Here is a 13,282-nt window from a genome sequence, read left to right as displayed (position 1 = left end):
AAAGCCATGAGGCGAAACCCCGAGCATGCATTCAGTGTCTGGGCTCGATGTTTCCAAGAGTAGAGAAGGAGCTGGGATGGAGGAGCTGTGGGCTGTGGTAGCTCCAGTGTCTGTAGCACCTCCAGATTCTGGGAAGGGCTATTTCAGGTACCCTAGTCGCACTGTTGAAAATGCTGCCTTGGAAAAAATCGGAATATTTGTAGTATTGCGTGAGGTTTGATAAAAGCTACACAAGGAAAAGTGGCCCATGTTCATGATGAAAGTTTTGTCCAAGTCAGCAAATATACCCCACAGCCCTGTAAACCCTGTCACTTAGGGTATTCACATGGGAATCTGTCCCGAGACTTTGGATTGGGTTAGAATAAGGATTTGAGCGCTAATCTCCAGATGCCTGGGTCTCACCACCAGGCTGTTAGGCAGTCAGGAGAGGAAGATGCATGTGAGGACATGTCTCTGGTGAGAACAACCCAAGCAATTGACTGTTCCCAGGTGCTCGCTCTTCAGCGTGGCACTGCTCCATTCAGTGGAACAGCATCGGCATTTTCTCATTAAAAATTTGAAAAGGTCTTGGGATAATCCAAATATGGGATGAGAATAAATTCCGAGATCTTTCTGACTCATTTCTCAGGGGTGCAGAAGCTGCAGGAATTTCTTTTTGGCTCAGAGACCTTCTCTGGTCTTGGACAAGCACTGGGGAGGTCTGGGGGCTACAGGGTCTTAGAGCAGCAAGCAGTGAAGCATCCATAGGGCACAGGCAAGGGTGATGGGCCAAAATCTTTGAGCTTGCAACACCACCTGCCCTGGGAAGAACCAAATCCATTATTGTTGCTGATTCCACACACTTTTGCCCACCATGAATTTCAGTTTCCTAACTCAATGGTCTTAAGCTCACATGGATTTTGCACCCACCCTTGTTGGCATCTGGACCACACCCCTACAGTCGGATCTGGACCTTAGCAAACTTGCATTAAACCACTGGCCCATTGATCTACTGTCGACAAGAGTTGCGCGTTCCTTTTTGGGGGGCTGCAGTTCTCCTCTGCGCCCACAGCACCGACTATCAGAGGACCTAACTCCAGTTGCCTGCATAACTCCACCTTGCCGGTATCAGAAAGGCGTGGGTGATGCTCTGCTGGACAGGGTGATTGGACTCACCACTGAGAGCTGGACAAGCAGTTGGATGTCATGGACTACTGTGGGGCACTCAGGATTTCTGCTGAAAAAAACCCTGAACCGTGTGATGCATCATCCGCTCTGCTTAACGGAGATTTTACTGCAGAATCATGCTTGAGAGTCATCAAAACACCTGGTACATGTGGGACTGCATAAACGGGGACATGATTATAAGAGACAGGCAGGGTTCAAAGGGCCTCAGAAAATTACACAGTGAATGCATAATTGTTGAAGTGAAATAAGAGTTTTGATAGCTGCAGCCTGGCAGATTAGTTGGCAAGATGTGTCCGTTTGGTTTGTCAGAATAGAGACAGGATAAATCTGAACAAAATGATCTCTGGAAATCCTGCCCCACTTCCCATCTGCCATCGCGGTGTGCTTTTTATGGAACTGGATTGTTATAACGTTGCCTACACTTTGAGTGTGCGCTGTCTACTTAACAAGTGTTTCAATTAATTACTGTAATGTTATTATTGGGAAGAGCAGCAGATAGGAGAAAAATGACTAGGTAATGAGAAATAAATTGCTATCTGAGGTGTCTTGCTGAACACAGAGTGGTTTACCACTCTTCAGAAAGTTATTCGATAATGGATGGAGGCAGTGGCTGCCCATGAGTGATGGGAGGTCTGCTCAGACTCGGGCTGACTGGTGATATCACTGGTTTATCACTGATGCTGGTGATAAACACGTTCCTTCCACCCAAGGAAGCTGGTACAGGCTGAGGTAATTAGTCTCCCAATCAGTATATTTATGAGGGATGCTGGGATGACTTGAGCAGCACGTACGCAGGAGCTGTTCCTCCTTGTGGACACCTGAACGTTCCCGCACTCACACCAGCCTCCTGGGCAAGAGTCTCCATCTGTGTCACATCTGGGAGTCGCATCCCACAGTGCCTCACTGGCTGCACCACCAGCCCCTCCAAGGATGCAGCATGGGCAGTGCAGAATATGAGAAGGTGGAGTTGGACTTGATGCATCTTGGCAGGCCCATTCTTGCCTGCTCGCTCTGCCTCCATCTCCAAGGGCTGACCCAGCTTGTGGGCAGCACCTGGTCGCCTGCATTCAAGGAGCCTGGGTGGATGGCAAGCCTCTTCCCAGGCCCAAACTTTAAAGACAACATGATGGAAGACCCTCAGACCTGGGTCCTCCGAGCCTTGAGATCCCATGTGCACTGGCCAATGCAGCAGAAGACAATGGTCCAGGGGAAACGGTAGTCTGTGGGGGGGATGAAGGGCCATGGGGGAACAATGGAGCTTTGAGTAATGATGGGCCATGAGGGAACAATGGGCTTTTCCTCTGGTAGGGCAGTGGGAGGACTGACCACCTCCCACATCCTGCCCTGCTGTGATGGGAACAGTGCATCCTTGCTCCAGCCAGAGGAGGAGGTCACACTGCCATGGAGGATGTCCTGCCCCTCAGTCACACCTGCTGTTACAGCGTGGAAGGAAGGAGTGTGTGATATTGGTTTGACCACTATGTGTGCCTCAGTCTCAGTGTGGGCTGTGGCGCCTGGTAGGTGATGCGCTAACGTTCCCCTTTGGCAGGGTCAGCATGAGGGCCGGGGAGCCTACAGAAGTCTATGACTGGGTATGGATGAGGCCACCTGGAGCTGAGTGCGGCTGTTCACGTGGATGGCAGCAGATGTGGCAATGCCTCGCTGTCAGCATGGGTGTGAGGCTCAAAGGCAGCAGAGGTGTAAACTGCCAAAATATCAGTGGGGACATGGACCCCGGGACTGAGGGCTGCCTGGGCACATGTCAGCAATGAGGACTCTGCCTGCCGCAGTGCAGGTCTCCAGTGGCCCCAGGGACTGGAGCAGACTGGCTGCCAGCAGGCACGAGTTTGCTGCTCACATTAATCCCCCTGAAGCAGCTGAGGTTTGGTCTGGCAGAAGTGCAGCCAGAAGCAGAGGGGGACCTTTCCCCAAAAACCCTTTGTCAGCTGGGAATTAACCCTCCTGAGGAAGGTCTCATGGGCTCAAGGGTGCAAGGGAAACTTGCCCCGGCTGTGTCCCCCTCCCTGCTGCCTGCAGGTCCCGGGTCCCCAGAGATACCAGGAGCTGCCTGTGGGTAGTGGTGCTTTCAGGTGAGGACTAGTTCATGTACCTCCACGCAATGACCGGAGCACTCATTAATTTTCTTGTGAGGCTCAGGGGCAGGCTCTCTGCAGCGAGCTCGTACAGCTCTATTACCATCCGTCTGCTGGGAAATCAGTGACAGATAACCCAGGCCACGTCTTCTTTGCTACAGCTACACGCTGACCACCATGTCCTGAGCACCAGAGAAGAGGGGAAGCCCTGTGGAGAGACACACACCCCGTGAGACAGGCACCAATGGAGATGCCCTGAGTCAGGGGTTACACTAGATGCCCACGACCTCTGTCTCGTCTTCAGTGCCTGATGTGGCAGGATGCCCCGAGCTGCTCCTGCTGGGCTCCGAGATGCATTTTTCATGGAAAGCTGCTGGGGTACCCCAGGACTGCTGAGCACAGGCTGCAGCCCCACCACTAGCATGCCAAGAACAGCCCATATCTCTTCCCAGGTAACGCTGCCTGGGGCCCGTGCTGACCAGCCTCCGTGCATTAGAGCATCCTCTGCCCCAGGGTACCACCGTCATCCCACCCAGAACACCACCCAGCCCCTGGCGGCTGAGCTGACCGTGCGACACTGTTGTCCTCCTGCCTACGTGTGTACCCATGCTTTGGGGGCAGCTCTGCAGGGCCAGGGTGAGGTGTGAAGAGGAGAATGCTTTCCATGCACAGCTGAACTCGGCTTTTGAAGGAGATGAGTAACCCTGCGGCTCAGGGGCCTGGTATTGCCTGGCATATTTTGGAGGGGGAAGCTGAGGGCATTCCCTCTGCACCTTCCTTTAACAACTCTGTGACATTACGTGGGAGGAAGTCTAGAGAAAGCCATGACACGTCCCCTGGTCAGTCCCTGCTTTGGACAGGAGGGCACCAGAGCCTTGTGTTTTCGATGCAGATTTTACATGTTGGGAGACATTTGCCTGCGTTTGCTAAAGTAGGGGAATGAATCCCACCCTCTGTAGCCAGAAGAGGGTGTTAATGTCTACTGAGCTCAATGATCTCTGCTGACTTGCCCATGGCTCTCCCCAGGCAGAGCTGAGGACATTGCTCACCCAGTGTTGTTCACACTTGAGCTGCCCTCGAATACCAGGGAATTTCCAAAGCCCCACAGTAGAATGTCAGGAAAAGGCCACCTGGGATGACCAAACTAGATGAGATGCTTAGGAAGAGAGCATGAATTGAAGGCAATATGGAATCCCTCTAAAGCTGAATTAAATGCCAGCAATATAATTATTGCCAGACTTCGAGGCTTTACAGGACCTGGGGTCTTGTCAAACAAACAAATGATGCAATTACATGTTGGGCCAACAAACGTAACTGCATAGACATAATAGACAGTCCACGGGAGGCATTTCATTTAATAATACATAATATGCTAATAAAATTTTAGTTCAGGAAATGCAGAGTGAGGGGGTGGGTATGGCTACTTGACAGATATTAGGAGGAAGGACTCCATTAGGGATCATGGTCCTGCTGTGCTCTCACAGCGGAAGGGGATTTGATCAGTGCTGGAAACACATCTACCTGGCAGAGCTGGAAAAAGATGTCCAGAGCACAGCAGTTACCTGGGAACAGCTCATTTTTTGATAGGGATACCTGACTGCCGGCCTCTGCTTCCAGGGCATTGTGTGTAGTTAATAGCCCAGCTGTAATCCTGGGTGCAGAGCTGTGATCTCCCTGTCCCTGCAGGCACAAGGAGAGTAGAGTGATTGTCTTCAATTCTGCGCCCCATCCTTGGAGATAAGTCATCGCAGGGCTATTTCCAGAGATTAAACCGTCCACATCTGGACTGTGTGTGCTTCACTCAGTCCTCTGTCTCCTGTGCTTTAGCCCAAAGGGTGAATCGGCCTCTCATGGAAAGTGCTTCCAAGGCAAATTGGAAGAACCAGTCCTGGCTTTGCTTGGAGATCGCAGTGGAGCCAGCACCACCTCGTGTTCAGCGAGCCTCGCTGTTTGCTTTGCCTGCCCACAGGTCTGTGATCCTGCCCCTTCTTTGCCTGAACCAGCCAGGCCGGCTTCCTTACCTGTTGGCTCTTAGGAGGGATTTGTCCCCAGCCTGTTTGTTTTAGGAACATCTGGACTGAGTCAATGACAGCATCTGGTGTCAACCCAGGCCAGGCTGGTGGGACAGGATAAACAGGCACCTGGAGTACAAGAACTTCTGGAGCAAAGTGTTGGGCTCACTGCACAGATGATGATGTGTGGGAAAAGGAATGGGAAGCAGCTCTGCAAATTAATGAGACATTTGATTGCCAGCTGGGACGTACTCGACTTCAGATGACCTCTGCATCTGGGAGCAGTGCCAGTAGGCAGAAGAATAGAATAATTTGTATGAGGTGATGCAGGTAACAATAAAAAAGCTCTATTAACACGGATAAGGGATGAGAGTGGAGAAGTGCTTTGTCAGGGGCCATCTCTTCCCCTTCAACCTCCATGTGCACGCAGTGGATTGTCTGGTTTAAGGTTAAATTTCTGTCTAAAGAATAGGCCGGGACTGCTGTTCAGTGAGACGCATCAAGAGAGCTTCCTCCCCACCCTGGCCATAGCGTATCACCCACCTATGCTCCTTCATCCATCCACAGGCTTATGATGAGCTGATCACATATATGACAAGCAGCGAGGGTTCCTCCAAACATTCTTTGTGGCCCCATCCTGCTAAACCCTTGCAACTCTCCGTTGCGTTACACGTGACATATACATAATAATTATTTATAATTATTTTAATAATGTATGATTTCTAAGACATCATGGCAGCCAAAAGGGTTGTACTGGGAAATCAAGATGCATCCAGTTCTTCCCTGGCAGAGAAATGCCTGAGGCAGTCCATTGCCCACATCCATCTTCAAACAGGCCAGCAAGCAAATGCTTTCAGTCTTCATGTAAAATTGTTTTGTTGGTTAAACCTGCAGCAGAACAACATGGGTTTCAGGGAGATGCTTCAGCAAGAAACTAAGAAAAGGGCAGTCCACAGAGATATCTTCCAAAGCCCCATTTGTACCAGAATGAAGCAAGACATGTTGGCTGACAGATCCAGAAGGAAGGTCCTGTTCACCAAGAGAGCCTCTGGGGGGTGCAGAGTTGCCAGGAAGTGGGTGAAGACAATCTGTACAGCCCTAAAAAGTATTTTGGTGCTTCCCCGGGTCATTGCTGCACAAACACTTGGTTACCCAGTTCTTCTAGATTCCACAGAAGATTAACTCACCTTTTAACCTCCCCTTGCAAAGAGCGGTCAGGAAAATGCGTGTATGCATGAATGGACTCTTGGAGCAGGCGGTGGGTTAACTGGAGTTGAAGCACAATTGCCTCTCTCTACTCAAAGCCCATTGGCGAGGATGCTCTGGCAATGCTGTGGGAATCAGTTGCTATTGCAGGCTGTAGTTAGGGCTACTCCAGAGAGCAGTGAGATGGGTGAAACCATACCAGACCAAGGACACACCTTACCCAAAAGGGATACCTTGAAATAATTAAGAGAGGGAGAGTTCATTAGTTCTGTAGATACTTGTTCCTATATGATCCTTCCCGGTAAAGGTCTGCACCTTTTTTTTCCAATCTGAATATGCCTGGCTTCAGCTCCCAGCTCCTGTTATTATCTTTCCCAGTTTATTGAAGAGCCTTTCAGAACTTGGTGATTTTCCACATTAAGTTACTTATATGTTGTGAGCACATTGCCTTTCAAGTGTCTCCTCAATTAGCTAAACAGATCAAGCTTTTAAATCCTTCACTTCAAAGTGTCCTCTCCTACCCTCAAATCATTCTTATGGCTCTTTTTTACCCTTGCTCACTTTTTATCATCCCTCTAATGTGTGCAGTCATCCCCAGAGGTTAAGGTCACCTCCCTGCCCTGGTGCCTCTCCTCTGTTGGCATGTCTAAGAACAGTGTTAGCTTTCTTGCTGCTGAGTCATGTTGAGTTGCTGTGCTACTCTGATCCCTAAATCCAGGTCAGCGTTGGTGCTTTTGGGATCAGCTTTGTCAGCTGCAAAGCCATGCCAGACTCTCTGCAATAGCACCAGGAAGCATAACTAAAAAAAAAAAAATACAACACCCCCCCCCTACACACACACACAAAAAAAAAAACCCACGAAAAAATTGCATGAGATGTAAATTGGACATTGCCTGTGCTCATCAGCTTTAGAACCAGTTGCTTTGGGTTTGTTCCAGTCTGCTGTTTTGCAGAGCAGAGTGCCATGACTACCGTTCCCAGTGGAGCTGGGCGAGGGGCAGAGCAGTCACCGTCACAGACCACTCTGCAGAGTGTCATTGTTTCTGCAGGAGGATGCGCAGCCCCCAACAGCCTTTGCCGCTGCCTCGCAATGTCTAATCACCTCCTCCTCACAGTATGTGACCATAAAAGGGTCTTCTCATCTCCAACCAACCGTGGCTGGTGTGCTGCAGTGGCAGGGGCTGGGAGGAAAGCGCAGGGGACAGGGTGCGTGATCCTTCCCTGGGTGATTTTTTCGAGCTCTTGAGCTGGGATTTGCATCTGACTCTGCAAGGAGAGCAGAGTGGGAGGGTTGCAGGCAGCAAGAAGGAAAGAAGGTGGCTTTCCCACACTTTTGTCCTACCTTGGTTATCAGCATGCCCCACGGTACTCACAGCTGATCCTGCAGTACATCTGCCCTGCTGCTTTCTTGTGGGGTCTATGCACATAGAGATGAACATGCTACTGACTCATTTTCCAAAGCTGATCAGCAAGTCTTTTAGTAGGTTTTTGCTGGCAGGAAGGATGTCGCAGCCTGGATCAGGGAAGACCAGGTGTTCTGTAGACAGATTTAGAGAAGATAAAGGAATTTTTTCAGCTTTCTGTACAGCCAGACTGTACAGGACTGGGTACGTGTTGTGAAGTCATCTCCCTCAAAGACCTCCTTCTCCAAATGCACCCACATGGATGCTGGATCTCCTATGATCACAGACCTGGAGAACTTTCTTTTCCTTTGGGAGAACAGCCTAGCTCCCTGTGCCCTGTCCTGAGGTGTGAGTTACCAGTCTCCTCGGGCGCAGTGTTGTTGAGGATCCTCGTCTGGCAGGACATGGCCTCTGCACTCTGATGCCTCTGAGGTGGTATCAGGTGTCCTGGGACATTCTCAGCTCTTGGTCCCACCTCCGCACACACATGAACATGAAGGGGGCCATGTTGTGCAACCTGCTAGTGATGTCTCTTCAAGGCTTTCCACATAGGATGATGAACTTCCTTCTCTGAAGAACTTCATAGCAGTTGGGCTTTGGATTGCTCCTGAAAATTTGATTCACAGCTTGGACAAATCAGCTAGGACAAAAAACCCAGCTCCATCCACTTCCGTTGTAGAGGACCTCAGCTGTGCCTGATCCAGCTGTGCTCAGAGGTGCCTGGGGTTAGGAACATGGCCTGTCTGTGTTAGCACAAGATCATTAACAGTCTGAGCTTCCACATGGTGATATGACTGTACCCGCAACCATCACAATTGCCTGTGTATCCCCTAAATCTCCATGCAGAAATCCTGTATTGTTTGGTTTAGGGCTACTCTGTTCCACACAGCCTTTCTGTGAGGGCAACGCCTACTCTGAGATCCCATTATCCGGACCACACACATGTGGCTGATGGGAAGATGCAGCCATCATGTCCTGGAGAGGATGTCAGACTGTCAGCTGCACAGGCTGGGGGGGCACATCTGGAAGTGGTGGCTACGTGTTGTGGTTTTGTTAATTACAAACCAAGAAGGTGGCTGCTGGCTTCCAAGACAATGAGAAATTGTCTTGTGTTACACGGGAAGCCTTTGAATTCCAATGCACCAGAGCCCAGACATTGACTAATAGGCTCTCCAACAGGTGCTAATTTGAATTTACCTTGGGAAAAAGACGTGATGTGGAAGGCAGATTAATCACATATTCCAACATTTGACTAAATCCATTTCTTGAGCTCTTTGATCTGCCCAATTACCTGCTACCAAGCTGCCTTGGAAAAATATCTTCAAGCTATAACAGGGATGGGTGAAAATCATGAATTAGCACACCCTGCACTCACAGCTGGGCCAATAAAGGGGGCAGCAGGTCCGATGCTGCCTGGTATGTCTGGGGGTTGAGCAACTGCTACTCCTGAAGGTTGCTCCAGCTGTGCCATGTCCCAGACAGTGTGCTGCAGGCTCCATGGGACACCCAAATCTCCACAGTCCTGAAACAGTCCTGAAGAGTGAGGATTTCCCATGCACCCATGGAATGTATAAATCCAAGTGGCCTATCCTGTTCAGAGTTAATTTGTTCCTGGCAAAGTCACAGAGGAGCCTGGGAGCAGGGATGTGGATGAAGGTTACCCGCGGCTTCGGTTGTCCCAGTGAGAAGGCGAAATGAGCCCTTCACTGGTGCTGGGACCAGCACAAAGCTGTGCCTCCTGGAGACAGGGGCATCCCTGAGCGCACACACTTTTCCAGTGACAAATGGCTGTAGTGAATGAGCTGAGGCTCTGGGGTGAGAGCCCTTTGGGGACGGAGCCAGGCCATGTTCAGCCAGCACCCTGCAGGGCTCCTGAACAAGCACTCCAGCCAGCGAGCTCTGTCTCTCTAGCCAAAGGTACAGCCAGCACCCCCCGCCAGCAGATGCCTGAAACGCTTGGCGCCCTCCCTCTGTTTCAGTATGCATTGCCCCATGATTGACAGGCAAATGTCTCCTACTGTCTCACCCGGGTTAGAAACTGTTATCAGCTGCTGTGATAAAAGAGAAGACGCAGGAGGAGGATGCTCCAGTGGGTCAGGTTTGAATGCCCAGCAGCAAAGTCACTTGAGTATCAGGAATAATCCTGTGGTCGCTGGGGGCGGTGCTGGGATGGGAGTGACTGCACAGACTGCTGCAGGGATGGGACCACTGCTGGTGCACAGCACAGAAAACAGCAAATCAAGATCCCCCCAACTGTGTCCAGCCTCTGCCTTGCAACGGCTGTGGCACCAGCCTGTCCTGTGAGCAGAGATGGGAAACCAGTCAGTGGGATGAGCAGCTGAACTCAGCCAGGTCCTAAGACACTTTGGTTCGTCTTCCTCTCCACCCTAAGCAAAGATGAGCTGTTTTCCTACCAACGCACTTGCAAATAAAGGTGGCAGCGAGTGTGCTGTGTTTTGTGGAAAACAGCCCAGCCTGGAGGGGCAGAGAGAGCTGATGGGTGACCTAGCTGCAGCAAACTGATTCCAGCATGTAAACAGCCTGAGGGGACTCAGTTAGTGGAGGAGATTAAACCAAAGTCCAAGCTGGCTGCCAGATTCCCCTGGTGGTAAAGCTTTTCAATCAGGGTTTGCTGATTCTCTTTATATTTCAAGCCAGCTCTGCATGTCCCCAGTCCGAGCTCCCTCAAACACAGGCAGAACAGGTAGACCACACTACCCCTGTTCAGTGTTCCCCGGCAGCCCTCATTCCCCCATCCCGCCCTGGGAAACTCGGGTAGAAGCATCTCTTCAATCCCATAGACAGGGGGATGTTTCTGTGTAAACACAGCCACTGAGAAAGACTGGGTAAATGCCTCTTTATTTTGCTCACAGCAGGCAGCTCAATTTGTCTCTAATGAGCACTAACACGCTCTCCTGCTATCACTCATAGCAATTACTCTGGACTCACTAGTTGCCTACAGAGAGCCTGGATAACCAGCTAACCGCCCCTGCCACACAGCAGTGCGCTCGGCGGTGGCTCCTGACGAACACTGGGACAGGGCCACTGTGCGTGTTGGAAGAGGTCAGTCAACAGCTTCATCTGACACAGCAAGCTGGGACCACCTGCGTCACCAGTCTGGCACAGCAGCCATGGGGACGAGTTCCTTGACTCAGGTGAACGGGCTCCGCTTTGTCCTGCAGCGCCAGCGATGGGAGTTAGCTGCTGCGGCCGCACAGGCTGCCATGCAGCGGAGAGACATGTTGGGACCCTGTGTGGGCAGCTGTTACCTTCATGGTGGCTTCTGCAGATAGACAGTAGGTTTTGAGGGGTGGCTGCCAACCCCAGGCTTTCATGCATAGACTTGTTCTGTGGCAAGAGAAATCAGTGGCCATGCATGCATATGAGCAGGCAATTTGTCCCCCTTCTTTTTAAGACTTCCCCCACAGTGAAGATGTTCCTCTCCTCCTTCAGGTGTTTGTTAGCACTGTGTAATGAAAAAGTTTCTGTGGCTCACCTGGTTCTGCAGAGGAGCAGTGTGGGCAAACAGTTCTCACTTAGATGAGAGGGGAGGGCACATCTCCAGCAAGGAATATTGAGACCCCTTTCTGCTCAGAAACACAAAATTTCTGCCTGTGAATTCTCCTCTTGACTGATGACAGGACCTGGAGATGGAAAGCCAGATGACTGCTGCCATGGTCAGGTGCGTTTCCTTCCCTGCGGCCCACCCTGGACACTGCAGATGAAGCACATCTGTGGTCCCCCCTGATGCGGGCAAGGGGGTGGAGGCAGGGCACAGCCCAGAGCTCTGGCTGCCGGTGGTGCCGTGTGAGGGCTGTAGCTACTTCAGGTCAGACGTGCAGCGCTGAGCGCAGATCACTGGGATGGGTCTGCCGCAGGGCTTGAGCAGGATCCCGGTCTCTGCGGTCCCGCCTGCCCAAAAGCACAGGATTTGGACAAATCCCTGCAGAACCACTGCCTAGAGGTTACTGGAGAATTGTTAATGAGTATTTGAGGAGCTGTCACTGGTGGCTCGGCACATCCAGAATGGCATCGTCTCACTGAACACAGAGGCACTGGGGGGGCTGCAGTACTTCCAGCCTCCTGGTGAGTATGGGCATGAGCTGAGCAGGGGTTGTAGCCATACACGGGGCTTATTTCAGAGGTATTCCCATTCTGATCTTCGTCTGGTGTAAAGGGCAGCCCCACCCAAGTAAAAAGAATATTCATTGGTCCAGAAACTACTCCAAATATTAAAATAACGACTTGCAAATAAGAAAGCAGTTGGAGTTCTCTCCTAAACTGCTATCTGATCCCATATCACAATATGGGATGTAAAGCTTCATGCATCCTTATTCACAGAGCAGACAAGGGGATACACTGCCAAACTAGTTGTTCTAGTTAGTCTGCTGCTTGGACTACTTTTTCTACCTCCCTCTACACACACACACACACAAAAAAAAGACATAATTAAAACTTTGTGAGAATTGTATTTCTCTTTTCCTGAAGTGCTTGGTTTGCCTGGAGTGCGAAGCCAGGAATGAATTTGCTTCTAGCCCTGACCCAAAGTCAGATCTGAGCACAGCGTAACAGGTTAACACCAGCCCTCCTGCCCGAGACTGTTCCTATTAGAGAATTACAGTCAGGGATCCAAAGAATCCTAAATTAGTTTTAATATTTATAATGGTCTTCAAAGGAGATTGAGCAGAGCAGCCACATATCAGAGGTGTCTGGTAGAACAGGGAGGCTCCTTGCAGAAGATATCATAATTGACAGCAGAGAAATTGGAACAGAGCAATGGCTTCTTGATAGAAGGACAGCTTCTGGGTAAGTAATGTGGGGGTTTTGTTACTAATTAGATTATGTTTTATAGCAGAGATATCCCAGAATTTGAAGCTACCTCAGTTCCTTTTGGTGCTTGCTTTGTCTGCATAGTACTCTTGTCTAAACGTATGCGTGTTGGCGTGGCAGTTTGGGCTGGTGGGAGACACCTGATTCTGCCTGCTCAGTGTGTCCTGCATGGAGAGACCTTCTTTCCAGCTGGTCATAACTTTCCCAAACTTTACTCAGGGTGACATTTTTCAGGAAAGATTCTGCATCAAGCTGAAAAAACTCTGGACAAAATTTGTCCAAAAGTCATTCGAAAAAGTTCAGAATGTGTGACCTTTGGGAGTGGGAGCTGGTGGGGACAGGACAGAAGGTTTGGCCCATAGCAGCCCCAGTGCCCCAGATTTTCTGTCCTTACGAAAACTCGCCCACATTCACGTGACTTTATAAGCCTTGATATAATAATTCTGGCTTACTGTTGCCCAGCCTGCCCTCGCTGCCTCCTCCCGCGTGAGCCGACACAGCACCATCCGCTTTCCCTCCCCTCCTCCCACCAGGTTGGGTGGATCAAGGAATCCACAAATGCGTGGAGGTT

This window comes from Charadrius vociferus, unplaced genomic scaffold, assembly GCF_000708025.1.
Source record: "Charadrius vociferus isolate BGI_N301 unplaced genomic scaffold, ASM70802v2 scaffold121, whole genome shotgun sequence".
NCBI classification, from domain to species: Eukaryota; Metazoa; Chordata; class Aves; order Charadriiformes; family Charadriidae; genus Charadrius; species Charadrius vociferus.
The sequence above is the reverse complement of the archived record's forward strand: the minus strand, read 5'-3'. Positions refer to the sequence as shown.